Source organism: Tachyglossus aculeatus, chromosome 9, assembly GCF_015852505.1.
Source record: "Tachyglossus aculeatus isolate mTacAcu1 chromosome 9, mTacAcu1.pri, whole genome shotgun sequence".
Classification (NCBI taxonomy): domain Eukaryota; kingdom Metazoa; phylum Chordata; class Mammalia; order Monotremata; family Tachyglossidae; genus Tachyglossus; species Tachyglossus aculeatus.
The window spans coordinates 26,497,872-26,509,969 of record NC_052074.1 but is presented as its reverse complement, the minus strand read 5'-3'; the positions used below and the strand labels follow the sequence as shown (position 1 = coordinate 26,509,969).

Sequence of the window (12,098 nt, the reverse complement as noted above, 5' to 3'; positions counted from 1 at the left end):
CTCTTAGAACAGTGCTTTGCACATAGTAAGCGCTTAATAAATGCCATCATTATTATTATTATTATTATACAGGATTGGCCACCAAGTAGCAAAGGTCTACCTTTTATCATGGCATTTCTTAAGCACTTACTATGTGCCGAGCACTGTACTAAACAATGGGGTAGATATAGGCTATCCAGAGTGGACACAGCCCATGTCCCACAAGGGGCTCATAGTCTTTAATTTCCACTTTATAGATGAGGTAACTGAGGCCCAGAGAAGTGAAATGACTTGCCTGAGGTCACCCAGCAAACAAGTATTAGGGTCAGAATTAGAACCCAGGTCCTTCTGACCCCCAGGCCCGAGTTCTATCCACAAGACCACGCTGCTTCGGACTGGACCAGATCAGTCCCTAGCCTGGAACTCTTTTATCTCGTATCTTTTACTTTCATTGTACTCTTCCAAGGTCCTAGTACAATAGTGGACAGCTAATATATATTATTCATTTGAAGCCTGGACAAACATTTTTTAAATATCAGGGATGTCAGAATGAAAGCAGATGGTCAGCAAGGAAACATCATATCAAAGTAGTAGTAATAATAGTAGTAGTAGTAATGATAGTAGTAATAGTAGCAGTGGTAGTAGAATAATATTTATTAAGCACCCACTATACAGTAATAATAATAGTAATAATAATGGCATTTATTTAGTGCTTACTATGTGCAAAGCACTGCTTTAAGCACTGGGGAGGTTACAAGGTGATCAGGTTGTCCCACAGGGGGCTCACAGTCTTAATTCCCATTTTACAGATGAGGGAACTGAGGCCCAGAGAAGTTAAGTGACTTGCCCAAAGTCACACAGCTGACAATTGGCATAGCTGGGACTTGAACCCATGACCTCTGACTCCCAAGCCCGTGCTGTTTCCACTGAGCCACACAGTAGAAGCATTTACTGCACATACATTCAATTATAATGTTCTGCGCTAAGATCTAAGGAAAGTACAAAGCAAAGAAGTGTCATGTTCCCTGCCCACAGGGAGTTTAACACTCTGATCAGGGATACAGTCATAAAATATGTACAGATAGAGTAGGAATTTGAAAGTATAATTGAATAAAACACACAGAAAAGTGCTTAGGGTGGGTAGGAATAAGTAGATAAGTTTTGGAGATTGATAGTGGGTTTATATGATTGGGGTTCTAGAAACTCTTGGAGGGGTGGAATTGGGAGAGATCTTACAGGAAGGACAGGTGCAATTTTGTAGTAGATTGAATGATGATTTAACAACAGCAAGGAGAGGATGGAAAAAGAAGAATTACCACAAACTGTCAAGTGAAATGATTCTATCCTATCAGATCTATCTATTCTGTCCTTTTCTAATTGAGAGGAAGAGGAAAGAAAAATTTCTTCGGCAAGACCTGGGGTCAGAGGTTACGGGGAGCTTACACACGCACAAAATAGTTGTCCTTGACCCAATGATAGTGGTGAAGTAGCAGAGTATCTAAATGATATTAAAAAAGCAGTATGGCTTAGTGGATAGAGCACGGGCCTTGGAGTCAGAAGGACGAGTCAAAAAGGCCTCATCTAATCCCAGCTTCACCATTTTTTGCTGCGTGACCTTGGACAAGTCATTTCACTTCTCCGGACCTCAGTTACCTCATCTGTAAAATGAGGATTAAGAGTGTGAACCCCATGTGGGACAGAGACGGTGTCCAAACTGATTAACTTGTTTCTCCCCCAGCCCTTAGAACAGTGCTTGGCACATCATAAGCACTTAACAAGTACTATTATTATTATTATCATCATTATTATTATTCGGTGGTTTAGGAGCATGATCTGATTTATGTTATCTTGCTGTGTCTGTTTCTTGTTATTCCAGTAGTCTTGTAGAAGGCTGACAGGTGTTAAAAACACGAGCCTGAAAAACAGACATCACAGTCTGCTGCATTCAATTACTGCTTTGCTGAGCCGCTGGATTTTTGTCTGAAAAGCTCATAATAGTCAGCTTGCTGACTTCCAGTGTCAGTGTAACCAGGAGCAGACACTGAGAGGTTTTAAATACAGGTTTGTCAGACCAAGCCCAGCGTTATTTTATCAGCCTCAGCAAAACTTTGGCTGCAGTCACTTCAACTTTTCCTTTCTTTCTATTTAATGATTGCAGTCGAACGTTTTGGTGATGGATACTGCAGTTATGCGGGTTTAGGTTAAAGGAAATTCAAAAGGCTTAATCTCACTTTTGGAACTTCTCGGCCATCCCTGCTTAAAGAACTAACCTCTTCTTTTTTACTTTCTTCTTTTTCTTTGATGGTCCTCTTGCCTAACCTTATCACTTCTTATCCCAAGCAAAGATATCATCAGAAGCGGAACTGTGAAACTGAGGAGAGCACGGAGTCAGAGAAATGGTATCAAATTGTGGGGGCCAGTAATGAAAAGAATAGTGCTAGTTGTTAAGTTAGCCTCTCAGAATTGCACCTGGAGAGTTTCCAGTACTCTACCCATCTCGGCTATGGGAGGGATAGTCAAGCAGAGGCCTACCCTTTCCATTCCTAGCTTGGCCAGTGGCTAGCGAGTGGAAGGCAATCTGCTAAAGGTCAAAATCACCTGTGTTAAGCATCAGTGGCATCGGAGAGAGCTGAGGGCGGAGACTCGAGTTTACTGTGTGGAAGAAGGCAATGGTAAACCTCTTCCTTATTTTTAACAAGAAAAAAACTCTATGTCTCCACTACCGGAATGATTGCAGATGGAGGTGGGGCATTTTGGGAGAGATGTGTCCATGGAGTCGCTATGGGTTGCAGATGACTCGACAGCATAAGGCAAGATCTTAAGTGCTTACTATGTTCCAAATACTGAACTAGAGAAGCAGCGGGGCTTGGGAGTCAGACGACTTGGATTCTAATCCCAGCTCCGCCACTCGTCTGCTGTGAGACCTTGAGGAGGTCACTTAACTTATCTGCACCTCAGTTACCTCATCTGTCAAGTGGGAATTAAGAATACGAGCCCCATTAGAGACATGGACTGTGTCCAACCTATCCCAGTGCTTAGTACAGTACCTGCCACATAAGTAAGCACTTAAGAAATACCATTTTAAAAGAAAGTGCTAGGGTGATTATGAGATAATCAGGTTGGACAGAGTACTTGTCCCACATGGAGATCACTGACCACACAGGATGCTTTAGACCAAATTGATAAACTAAATGGGAACAAGTCACGGGAGCCAGATGGCCTTTATACAATTCTTGTTCACCAAATCTTTTGCCAAAACAACAAGAAAGCACTCTTTGAAGCTCGAGGGTAGAAGGTTCAAAGCAAATGCAAGGAAACACGTCTTCTCCCGGCTAAGGCAAAAAATATCAACAGATTCAAGAGAAGTTTGGAGAAATTCAGGGTCAAGAGTTGGGGTACTTAGAGGAGAGAAGGAGTGTTGCATAGTGGATAGAGCATGGGACCGAAAGTCAGAAGGACCTGGGTTCTAATCCAAGTTTCACCACTTGTCTGCTGTGTAATTTAGGGCAAGTCTGTGTTCAACCTGATTATTATGTATCTACCCAGCGCTTAGTACAGTGCCTGGAAAATAATAAGTGCTTAACAAATGCTATTGAAAAAATAGAGAGAAAGTTTAATTTGTAGAGGGAAAAGATAGGGGGTGTTTGTTCATCCCTAAATATTAGCACTGCTGTTGAGGAGGAAAACTAACACATGCCTCCTCCAAACATTCTGTTGCCACTGTCATAGAAAGAGAGAGAGAGAGAGAGAGAGAGAGATATGAGAGGTATTTTCCAAAATCAGACCAGTATTAACATACATAGAAAATGAGTAATCTAATTATGTCATTCTTCGAGGCATGGGAGGTCTACCTCTTTTTTAATAGGAAACTTATCCAAGTAAATAAGGACAGAGTTCCTCCCTTACCCACATTTATGAAGCCACCCATCTTGGAGCTCATTAATACCATTCCACCGCCTGTTCCCCCTAATAGAAATGGAATTATTGGAGAACAACAGGAATCTCTTATCAGCTTAACAGGAAGTTCTATTTTTACATGATGCTCAAATTAAAAATACAGAAGTGAGAGAGAGAGAGAGAGACACACACACAGGGGCATGTGCTAAATTTATTCTCTATCCCTCCCAAATCTTCAGTTCCTTATCCTCCCTCTGAGAGAAATTGGCCCTGAATCGCAGGAAGAAGGGAACTGGCAATGATTCTTTGACCATTCTGTACAGAGGCGGGAAATCAAATAAGGTGTATCGACTATGTGGGTGGGAAGTATTGTTTTGGGGAAGTGTTTTCTAGAGCTAAGTGCTAATTAGAGAACTGATCTCTGCCCTCTCCTACCTCCCTGAGGGACTCTGAGAAGTCATAGATGGTCAGAAATCTCCCCCAACTTTCCTGTCTACCCCATGATAGTCAACCCCCAAACCCACAAAAAGCGTAGCCTCACTGTCTACTGTCACTTTACCTGAGAAAAAGCAAGAGGCTCATTCTCTTCACTTTATGTTGCACAACAGGTCTTTTTGCACCTTTACACCTTTGTTTTGTTGGTTCCAGGAGTAAAATCTGGCCACATGGAGACATATTAACCAGCCGTGAGGGTACCTGGACTAGAGAAACAATACATTTACTCCTTTTCCCTTCTAGACTGTGAGTTTCTTGTGGGCAGGGAATGCGTCTACCCACTCTTTTATACTGTACTCTTCCAAGTGCTTTGCACTGGGCTCTGCACATGGTAAGCACTCAATAAATATTACTGATTGATTGTGCAAAAGCTTATGCTAGTTGGGAATCAGATTCACCCTACAAGACTGTAAACCCTGTGTGGGCAGGGATTGTCTCTCTTTATTGCTGAAATGTACTTTCCAAGTGCTTAGTGCAGTGCTCCACACACAGTAAGCGCTCGATAAATACTTTTGAATTGAATTGTGATGCTTTTCTCCTGTTATTCAGTCCTATATGAAAGGGAATTTTGCCCAACTCAAAGGGGCTACGAAAGATTAAACCTGAGTAAACCTCAGAATTTCACAGTTTTTCTGTGTGGCTCTCTAGCTTACAAGTTCTAGCCGCAGCGGGTTCTAACTTCTCCCACAACTCCATAAGCACCCATCCCAGGACAAGATTGGCAATAGGAGGTGAGTAGATGATAATGGGAGTGTCTAATTGGGTGAATGTGATTTTGCTCAATGAGGAGAGTGAAATGGCGCTATTGGGTGAGAGCGGATTGCACGGCATGGGGGAAATTTTCTGAGTAAGAAATGGGGTGAATGTGGGTGGGGCTTATACCTATCCCAACTTCTCCCAACCTTAAATGAAAGTCCTAGGAAATTCCTAGTAATCGCAATGCATCAGTTTATTCATTCATTCAGTCATAATAATAATAATAATGATGGCATTTATTAAGCGCTTACTATGTGCAAAGCACTGTTCTAAGCGCTGGGGAGGTTACAAGGAGATCAGGTTGTCCCACGGGGGGCTCACAGTCTTAATCCCCATTTTACAGATGAGGGAAGTGAGGCACAGAGAAGTTAAGTGAGTTGCCCAGAGTCACACAGCTGGCAGTTGGCAGAGCCGGGATTCGAACCCATGACCCCTGACTCCAAAGCCCGGGCTCTTTCCACTGAGCCACGCTGCTTCTCTATTTATTGAGTGCTAACTGTGTGCAGAGCACTATACTGAGGGCTTGGGAGAGTAGTAATAATAATGATGGTATTTGTTAAGCGCTTACTATGTGCCAAACACTGTTCTAAACACTGGTGTAGATACAAGGTAATCAGGTTGTCCCACGTAGGGTTCACAGTCTTAATCCCCATTTGACAGATGAGGTAACTGAAGCACAGAGAAGAAAAAAATAAAATAATGATGGCATTTATTAAACACTTACTATGTGCAAAGCACTGTTCTAAGCACTGGGGAGGATACAAGGTGATCAGGTTGTCCCAAGTGGGGCTCACAGTCTTCACCCCCATTTTCCAGATGAGGTAACTGAGGCCCAGAGAAGTTAAGTGACTTGCCCAAAGTCACAGAGCGGACAATTGGTGAAGCCGGGATTAGAACCCATGACCTCTGACATCCAAGCCCGTGCTCTTGCCACTGAGCCATGTTGCTTCTCTAATACAGGACAAGAATAAACTGACACACTCCCTGCCCACAGTAAGCTTACAGTCTAAAGGGTGAGCTACAGTCTTTATGTAGGGGAGGAAGCAGGGCTACTCAAAACCATCCTTAAGGCCCAAGCAATGCTTAGCTAGAAAGGCAAGGAACTAGACAAGGTACCTGGACTCTATTTTCCTATTTTCCATTTTATTTCCATTGCCTATTTTCCATTTTATTTGTGTAAAATGCAATGCTCATGCTCCTGGTTACAATCTCAGTGGCCGCAGCATTGCTGTTGAACTCAAAGATAGCTTTACTGGAGCTTTCAAAGCCACTGCAAGGTGAGCATATGCATATCCTTTCTAAAACAATAATCAACATAAAAATAAACTGACACCAAATGGCACAAAGAGGCCGAAACAAGTGAGAAAGATTCGTGAGTCACCTGCACTGAAATGATCACTGTAGCCGAAGCTATGGGAACAGATGGGCTTCCTCTAAATCTCCCCTCTATCATCATCATCATCATCAATCATATTTATTGAGCGCTAACTGTGTGCAGAGCACTGTACTAAGCGCTTGGGAAGTACAAGTTGGCAACATATAGAGACAGTCCCTACCCAACAGTGGGCTCACAGTCTAGAAGGGGGAGACAGAGAACAAAACCAAACATACTAACAAAATAAAATAAATAGAATAGATACGTAATAAAATAAATAGAATAGATATGTAAATAAAATAAATAGAATAGATATGTACTGACTGACAAGTCGCTGATTCCAATGACAGAAAAACAAGAACTTGTCATGAGATCCATCCTACTCTGGCCTTTCTCTTGAATTAATTAGTTTATGTATTTTTTTCAATGGTATTTAAGTGCTTACTATGTGCCAGGCACTGTACTGTGCGCTGGGGTGGAAATAAGCTAGTCGGGTTGGACACAATGCCTGTCCCACATAGGACACGCAGATTAAGTAACCGAGGCACAGAACATGGCTCAGTGGAAAGAGCCCGGGCTTTGGAGTCAGAGGTCATGGGTTCAAATCCCAGCTCAGCCAGTTGTCAGCTGTGTGACTTTGGGCAAGTCACTTCACTTCTCTGGGCCTCAGTTCCCTCATCTGTAAAATGGGGATTAAGACTGTAGGCCCCCCGTGGGACAACCTGATCACCTTGTAACCTCCCCAGCGCTTAGAATAGTGCTTTGCACATAGTAAGCGCTTAATAAATGCCATTATTATTATTGTACTTACATTTTCTTAAATGCTATTTGTAAAACCACTTACTATGTGCCACTAAGCATTGGGGTGGATACAAGCTAATCAGGTTGGGCATAGTCCCTGTCCCACAGAAGGCTCACAGTCTTAATCCCCATTTTACAGATGAGGTAACTGAGGGCCAGAGAAGTTACGTACTTGCCTAAAGTCACACAGCAAGCAAGGGGCAGAACTGTGAATTAGAACCCAGGTCCTTTGCCCCCTAGGCCCGTGCTCTTTCTGCTAGACAGTGCTGCTTCTCATGGAGGCTCATTATATGTGTGAACCTGAATAGCAACCCCTTTCCTAACTTCAGCAACGAAGGTTTATAAACATTTATGAGACAATACGTCAGAGTCAACCCAAACATTCATCAAGTAAGCCTCTAGAAAAATTATGAGTTCATCCTTGGCTCCAAAACGGAGAAGAACAAAGGATATTTAAGTTTGCATTCCCCACTTCGTTCAGTTAATTACATACCTTTCCAACTCTACTGCTATTCTCAATAACATGCTGAGATGTTGAGATTTAGAAGAGAAATGCAGATCTAAAACTAACAACTTGATGTATTTTCAGCCAACATTCAGCCAAACTAACTCCAGGCTTGATCTGAACCCAGGCTGGGAAAACCCCTTGTCTTGGAACAGTACAGTGCCCGACACAGATTAAGTGCTTAATAAATATCGCAATTATTATTATTAGGTACTTAATAAATGTCATTAGTCTCCTCCATGCAGAGCCCCTCTCCTAGGGACTAGACTCTCTTAGATTGCGAGCCTTCAGGGGGATAGGAACCATATCTTATTCCCACCTCTGTTTTCTCTCCCAGAGTTTAGTACAGTGCTCTGCAATGCAGCTAGAATGGGAAGCAGCACGGCCTAATGGATAGAGAACAGGCCTGAGTTCTAATCCCGGCTCCGCTACCTGTCTGCTTATGTCCTTGGGCAAGTCTCTTCACTTTTCCATAACCCAATTTCCTCATCTGTAAAACAGGGATTAAATTCTGACTCCCTCCTTCCGAGACTGTGAGCCCCATGTGAGACAGGGACGGTGTACACCCTGATTAGGTTCTATCTACTCAGCGCTTAAAACAGTGTGTGGCATATAGTAAGCACTTAACAGGAATTATTATTATTAATAAATACTATTATTACTACTACTACTGCACTCCAGACAGGTTGGCAGAACAAGATTTCATTGATTTTCATTTAAACGGTGCACAAATTGCAAAAGAGATTAATAACAGTAACAATAATAACAATAGTGGTATCTCTTAAGTGCTTACTATGTGCCAGGCACTGTGCTAAATTTGTGACATGGCTTGTTGAAAGTCCCACACGTAGCCAGTTGATGAGCAAGGATTAGAATGGGGGTTCTCTTTATCTTCTCCTAGTAGATTGTCCATTGGTTTAGATTGACTCCCTGCAGGCTTTCCCACCCCCTCAGATGCTGCTTTCTTTTTAGGTCTTTTATGCTGCTTAGTATCTGTCTGAATGTTCATTATCCGAACCTGCCTCCAGTCCTACGAGCTGTTTTCCCTTGATTTAAACTGAGCTACCCACCCAAAAGTTTGAGTATCTGAAATAATTGTGCATCCTCTGCTTTGTTGAGTCAGGAAATCTTGACAGGACCACCCGTATGCTTCTGGGACATTGTATTTCCTCACTACCGTGGGCCTTAAAGCGTCCATGGCTATCACAAGGGCCAAGGCTTCCATATCAGTAAGGATATAAATTGTGGCATTTGCTAAATAATTACTATGTGCTAAACACTGTGCCAAATGCTAGGGTAAAAACAAGATTACCCAATTGGAGAAGTCCCTGTTTTCCATGGGGCTTACAGTCTTTGCGGGAGGGAGAGCAAGTATTTAACCCCCAATTTACAGATTAGGGAGCCGAAGCACAGAGAAGCTCTTAGGATAGTGCCCTGTACACAGTACACACTCAATAAATATGATCGATTGACTGATCGATTGAAGTCACTTAAATTCTCTGTGCCTTAGTTACCTCAGTTATGGTCTAGAGGAGGAGATGGACTTTAATATAAATAAATACATTACGTATACATACCTAAGTGCTGCGGGGCTGATAGTGAAGTGAATAAAGGGGGCAGTTACTAAGAGAATTGGTAAATCTCCATGGACAGAGATTCCCAAGCCTACTCCCCAATCTTTTGGGAAAGTTGGAAGCTGAAGGATCTAAATTAGGTTGGATTGTCAGCTGTGTGCCTTTGGATGGGTCACTTCACTTCTCTGTGCCTCAGTTACCTCCTCTGTAAAATGGGGATGAAGACTGTGAGCCCTACGTGGGACAACCTGATCACCTTGTATCCTCCCCAGCGCTTAGAACAGTGCTTTGCACATAGTAAGCACTTAACAAATGCCATCATTATTATTATTATTATTATTTGAATGCCTAACTGCGAGTACAACTACTGACAACTAGAGTGCTTGGCCATTTTGACCCGAGCTCTTTCAGAGGTTTCTCAAGCCACAACTAAATCATTAAGGTAGAAGGAGCATTCGAGGAAACACACACACGCACGCCTCGTTTATCTGTAGTCTCCTGCCTCTGTTTTATCTTTCCTTAGTCTGATTATTTTAAAAAAGAAAACTAAAAAACAAAACAGGAAAATCTTATCAGTTCAGCAGGAAATTCTACGGCCACATGGATGGTGTTGTCTTAAGGTTCTTGCTCCTTCCGGGTGCTGTTTGGGGATAATTTATGGTCTGAAATGGGCGTGAGTTTTTCCTCATCTGGGGTGGGACGGGAGAACACGAGGCTAGAAGACGGAGGAGGAGAGAGCTTGACTATGAAGCAGAATTTGCATTATCTAGAAATGTATATTTACAGGGCTCATTGTCTCCTAGTATAAATTATGATCTTGTTTTTGTACTTCCCTGGAGTCTGGAAGCAGAGAATCCAAGGGCAAAATGATCTCCCAGTTTATCCTGTTAGAGTTTTATTCTCCAGCGCCTTCTGGAGAATAAAACTCCAAGTCAAGGCCTTTTCCAACTAAGCCCTTGTTTCTTCTTTTCCCACTCCCTTCTACATAATAATAGTGATAATAATGATGGTGTTTGTTAAGCACTTACTGTGTGCCAAGCACTATTCTAAGCACTGGCGTAGATACAAGATAATCAGGTTGTCCCACGTGGGGCTCACAGTCTTAATCCCCATTTCACAGATGAGGGAACTGAGGCACAGAGAAGTTAAGTGACTTGCCCAAAGTCACACAGCTGACAAGTGGCGGAGCCGTGATTAGAAACCTCGAGCTCTGACTCCCAAGCCCCGGCTCTTTCCATTAAGCCACACTGCTTTTCTACTTCTACATCACCCTCACACTTGGAGCGCTTAGAACAGTGCTTTGCACATAGTAAGCGCTTAACAAGTGCTGTCATTATTATTATTATTTGCACCCTTTATTTGCCCCTCGGTCAGCACTTATGTACATAGCCATCTTTTATTTATTTCTTTATTTTTGTATGGTATTTGTTAAGCGCTTACTATGTGCTAGGCACTAAGTGCTGGGATAGATAAAAGATAATCAGGTTGGACACAGTCCATATCATCATCAATCGTATTTATTGAGCACTTACTGTGTGCAGAGCACTATACTAAGTGCTTGGGAAGTACAAGTTGGCAACATATAGAGACAGTCCCTACCCAACAGTGGGCTCACAGTCTAAAAATCTCACATGAACCTCACAGTTTTAATCCCCATTCCACAGAGGAGATACCTGAGGCACAGAGAAGTGAAGTGACTTGTCTGAGGTCATGCAGCAGACAAGTGGCTGAGATGGGATTAGAACTCAGGTCCTTCTGACTCTCAGGCCTGTGATCTATCCACCGGGTGAAGCCATTTATGATGTCTGTCTCCCCTTCTAGACTGTAAACTCCCTGTGGGCAGGGAATATATCCACTCACTCTGGATATTGTACTCTCCCAAGTGTTTAATACATTTTTCTGCATGAAGTAAAAGCGCAATATATATGATTGGCTGATTGATTGATTAGCTTCAGAGAAATGGGATTGAAGATGTGCAGATAGCTGCAGTCATGGAAGGTGGTGAGGACTGGATTAATAATGTAAGCTCCCTCTAGACTCTAAGCTTCTCGTGGGCAGGGACCCTGTCTACCAGTTCTGTTATATTTTACTCTCCCAAGCATGTAGTGTAGTGCAGTGCTCTGCACATAGTGCGTACTCAATAAATATGATTGATGGACTGATTGATAAATGAATGTCAGATAAGTCCCAAACTGTGCCAACCATTCAACCGAGTACAGAGCTCTGCACAAACACAGATGGTGCTCAATAAACACCGTGGCTCTTAAAGATGACAACTTAGAAATGAAAATCAACTATTGGGAGTCAAGCAAGAAACGTGTCATCAACACTTTCTGATGTCTCAGGGTCATGACCCATGAGAGCCCCACCAAAGACCGTCACAGGTGACCTGTCTATCGAGTTTAGGAGCGTGCATTATTAGTGGAAGAGGCTAAGATGAAATATCAGTCAATCGATCCCATATGTCAGTCGATTAGTTGTACTTATTGAGCACTTAGTGCATGCAGAGCACTGTACTGAGCTCTTGGGAAAGTAATAATAATGATGTCATTTGTTAAGCACTTACTATGTGCAGAGCACTGTTCTAAGTGCTGGGGGGGATACAAGGTGATCAAGTTGCCCCATGGGGGGGCCCACAGTCTTAATCCCCATTTTACAGATGAGGTGACTGAGGCTCAGAGAAGTTAAGGGACTTGCCTAAGGTCACACAGCAGAC

The 12,098-nt window shown here is 42.7% G+C and overlaps 1 non-coding gene across 1 annotated transcript; it reads left to right on the top strand.

The window, feature by feature from the left end:
* Nucleotides 1-2,430: 2,430 nt before the first annotated feature.
* On the top strand, nt 2,431-2,568 carry LOC119932655. Its single transcript, XR_005452399.1, has one exon. It is a non-coding gene; the product is annotated as a small nucleolar RNA SNORA7 (small nucleolar RNA).
* Nucleotides 2,569-12,098: the final 9,530 nt, after the last annotated feature.